Genomic DNA, 5,074 nt, shown 5'->3' on the forward strand with positions numbered 1-5,074 from the left:
TTAATCATAGAACTTCTAAATTCTATGAAATTCCCCCTTTTAATGGGAATGTCTATCTTCGAAAGATATCCTAAACAAAAGTTAGCGAATTCTTTATATTTATCCTCGCCGATAACATCAATAAGCTTTTTTTGTTCAACTAGCTCTGCCCCTTTGTAGAAACTGACACCGTTTTCCGGAAATCCAAAATCAAATAGCTCTAAACAATTTTCACCCATCTGCTCTTTTTGCTTACAAATATCACTTCCACCAACAAAACCAATATAAATCTCTTCACGAAGATTTTTCAGCATTTTTTCAATGTCTGATGTCATCTTTTGTCGACTTGGTGTCAAAGTTCCATCAACATCGAAAAGAAAAATTGTCTTTTTGCGATCGGCCATAAAATATGGATTCTTGTCTGAATTTATATGGAATGTCTCATAACTGACAAATTAATTTCATTTAATATATGATGGTCCAATAAGTTCTCGACTCGTTGATATTTAAAACAGAAAAGGAGTTGATTAAATTAGTAAATTATTTTTTAATTCAATTTATAAACCTCTATGTAAATTAGTTATTATATTATTGTTTTGATTGATAGGTATGATTTGTGTTTCATAAAATATCAGGACCACCTAATAATTGTTTGGCATTAATGAGACAATAAATTATCTTTAGATGCCATATAATTTACATCATTTCAATTGACAGAATCATAATTTCGTCAAAATAACAGCATAACCACAGTTTTTAGTAGTATAAAATATTAATCTTTTATGTATTAAATAAAACTATACACTTCCAACTTATCATAATTAAATATAAATTTTAACCAAATTAAATATTAATAAAATTCATTTATTCTACTTCATGTATTGTTTTTTAAATCGCTTCTTAGAATACGATATACTTTTACTCACTGCTGAATCGAACACAAAAAATCGAGTATATACATACCTATTTGTGCATTTCTATTCGTTTAAATATAAAATAGGAGTAAAACTTTTTATCCACAATCATTTATGTTATATTTAAAATCTTTCCATTCGCTTCATATTTATTCTTTTCAAAAACTAATTCATTGTTTCGTAGACTAAAAACTACCCCAAAGATGCTTTCTAGATCAACTATTTCCAAAACAGTATGATCTAAGATTCTCTTCTTCTCGATTTTTCGTATAAGCACCTAAAATTTGTTTATATTATACAATGTTTCTGATTCTAAAATATAGCATATACATTAATTTAGAATATGATAATTTAAAATTGATTCAAAGTATTCTGGAATATTTAAAAGGAATTCAAATGTCTATTATTTATATTCCTTTAATTAAATAGTAATAATGCTTAAGTGGATGAATAAGATTATATAAAAAAAAGTAATATAATTTAAGTATTATGGTAAGGTGTCAAAAATCCCGGAAGAAGTAGAAGCACACATGCAAGCTCTCACACTATGCAAGATACTTCGACTCATCTCATTTGAGAGAAGAAGAGCAGTTGATGAAGATAGATCAGGGGAAGGTGTCAAAAGATGTATCAAAAGGTTGGGAAATATTCCCAATTGGCTAACTAAGTCTAAATTTATAAAAAGAAACTTTACCCATAAATAAATAAAAACTGTTTATTGGCTTAAAATAATACTAGATGTAATGACTCGGGATGGAGTGGTTACAAAATTCCATAAAAAATATGTTATAAGAGTTAAAAATCCCGACGAAGTAGAAGCATACATGCAACCTCTCATACTTCGCAAGACACTTGAACTCATCTCATTCGAGAGAAGAAGAAGAGCTGTTGATGAAGATGAATCAGGGGAAAGTATCAAAAGATGCATCAAGGAGTTGTGAAATATTTCCAATATGCTGACCACGTCTAAATAGATAAAATTGATAAAAAGACACTTAACCCATAAATAAAAAATAAATTAATTTAAGCATCTCAAAGGGTAAATTAATAATTTTTTTTGTGTAAATGCCGAGCTTCAAAATATAATATAGTAATTTTAAATATGTATGTTAGAAAGGATCTATGTTCATGTATGTAAAAATTAAGGGCAGCTCTCTGGCTGATCTTTTTTTTAGCCCAATCCTAAAATGTTTTTATTGCCTTTTTATTTTTCACCAGTTGCTGAGTGGTAATCACATAAAAAAATAATACAAAAAAATAATTAAAAATAGATTTTGTTTATGATTCAATGTTCGTATTCTGGGAATAGCCATAAAAATATAGCATAATTCAATATTTTTTTTGTATCTGAATTATTTTTGGTACCAATAATTCCAGGCCACACCAATTACATTCAATAGTTTTATTCATTACTTAGTTACATAGTTCACAAACTCAATATTATGATCTAATATAGATACATTCAAATCCTTATACACCTCCATTTATTTGTATATTGTGAAAACGAGATACGCATCTTTTTAAATATCTTTTTTGCTTTCTTGCTCCTGTTCCTAGCCGTAAAAGGAAGAATTTTTCTGTTTGTACTCTTTTACCCTGTTCTAAAAAAAATATTCATTGTTTGAATTTAACAGCGTAAATCAGGTCACCGCTTCTAGAAAACACACCTTCTTAGCAATAATGGCTTTGATTACTTGAATTCATACAACGAGTTAAGAATATTTAAAAAGCCATAAGCATTTTTATAACGTTGTTTGTCTCATCAATTTTGGTTTTTCAGTGCTGTTAGTTGATTTTAATTACCCTTTGGGCAATTTAAAAATACCTTTGAGTTAAAAAAATTCAAATATTGAATACGTTGAATTTATAATGCATATCTAATAGTTAAACCACTTAAACATAACTCCTCAATGGTTATTAAGAAGACCCACATATGGCTTGCTCTTGGCCCATTTCTTTGAGATCAAAATTAATTTTCGCTGGCTTTCAGAATTATAGGTCGCCAATTATTTTTCTCTTCTTTTATATCTTTTTAAGAACATTTTTTTTTTCTTGAAATACCAAATATTTACTATTATTCTTCGTTTTCATTTGATAATATCATTACAAATAAATTTAATGCCTCTTCAAAATATAAATTTATTCGTTTAAGGCTTTGATTTCAAAATTAGCTGCATTTCAAGACATTTTTACATGTATATCTTAACTTTTTAACAATGATCGTATACCATGAAATGTAATATAATACATCATATAATGTTTTTTTTCAAGGAAGGAAACTTAATTTTTCTTGTTTGTCTTTTTGGATTATTGACGTCTTGTTATCGCTTCTTTAAATGGATAATGTAAAAAAATCGGTAAGCAAGAAGAAGAAACACTGGTAACCCTTAAATTTATATTTCACTATGAAATATAAATTTGGTGCTATTAAAATAAAATTTAATGCATACCTACATATTTTACTTATAAAAAGATCTTATATAAAAGATAATGTTTTTATTGTTTATATGAATCCTTCAAAAATTACAATAATTTTTTTATAACAATATATTGCAAATTTTAGGCTTTTATGCGCTCATTACTTTTTTGTGATTATAATAGTATGAAGATATTCATTAATAACGTTAAATGGCTCTATATTATTGCCTTAATTTCTACAAAAAAAAACGAATTTTAATATGCTTGTGATTCCGGGTATATTTATCTATTTTTAATATTATGTAAGCTTAAAAATAAAGTTAAACACCTTAAAAATAAATTTTTTAAAATTATAAAAAATGGAATGATAATGATGAATTTTAATTATTAAATGCTATTATAAGTTATCTAGTGCTAAAACAACTTCATTAAAGAATATTAATTAACGATTAATAAAAACTTGGGGGAATTTAACGAAATTGGTTATGTTCTATGGATATTTTTATATCGATGTATAAACATCTGCATTTTTTATTTTCTTTTTTTGTCAATATATGATCTAAATATTTTTTGTGAATTTATAGCGAATATTTAAGCGCATAACCTAACAAAAAATCTTAAGTAGCACAAAAAATGATTACCGTTGGATTTTACATACCAAAACAAAATAGTTTTATCATAATTTTAGCAATACAAAAACCAAGAAATTTGTTTGTCATTGTAAAATTAAATATAGACAATAAATATATTTTTTTCTATTTATTATTTGGGTTAAATAGTGTTGCGACATATAAACATTAAATTAGTGTAACTTGTATATTTGCCGTTGAATATTGAGCCTATGTATACTTAATAAAACATATTTTGCATTTTTTAATTTTACCAAGAAATACTCTTATATTTTTCATCTAGCCCATAATTATGTTCTTCTATACAAATGAAATTAACCAACGAGTTTATACATTATCAGACCGAATACGTGGTAAAGAGATACACCAAGCACATCCAGCTCATTTTACACCAGAGGACACGCTTTCAAAATATAGAATTATATTAAAGCAAAAATATAAAATCTGTCCATTCGATAGTTAATTTTAAATAAACATGATTATAAAATATTAAGCTAATTTTACTTGAAAAATAATAAATAATGAAAATGCAAAATCAAAAGCAACTAAATTAAAAATCAACATTTATTAAACTATGACTTTTTTGTTAAATTGAATTTATGTGATGAAATAAGTTAAAATAAAATTATTTCTGAAATCTTCTTTGAATTTAAAATGTTCTTAATTAACTTGCTTAATAATTATAGAAAGCACGAATTTTCAAAAACAATACAAGATGATTTAATTATATTATAATTTGTAGATGCCATAATTAAATTTGAAATCTTTCTGTTAACCAATAAAATAAAACTTAAAATGAATATATCTGTAGATAATATAAAACCTTTAGCAAATTTAAAAAATGAATTATATAAATTCTTAATTTTCAATCCTTAATATATAAAATAATTATTCAATGTTCGAATCATCATTGAAAGACCGGATGCTTCTATTATATGTCATCAAATCATCAGAAAACTGAATTTAAACATCCGGCTTTTATTGCAATGAATATTAAAGAGCTGTTAAAATTTTAATTTATAAAACACGTCAATCGAGTTAAGGTTACATAGGGAAAATAACTATATAAAAATTACTGCCTTAAATTTTTACAATTGTGTATAAAAACAGAGTCGGATTTTATCTTAATAAAAA

The sequence above is a fragment of the Rhyacophila brunnea genome, unplaced genomic scaffold (genome assembly GCF_057557595.1).
Source record: "Rhyacophila brunnea isolate RB1 unplaced genomic scaffold, BYU_Rbru_1.0 scaffold_56, whole genome shotgun sequence".
NCBI lineage: Eukaryota > Metazoa > Arthropoda > Insecta > Trichoptera > Rhyacophilidae > Rhyacophila > Rhyacophila brunnea.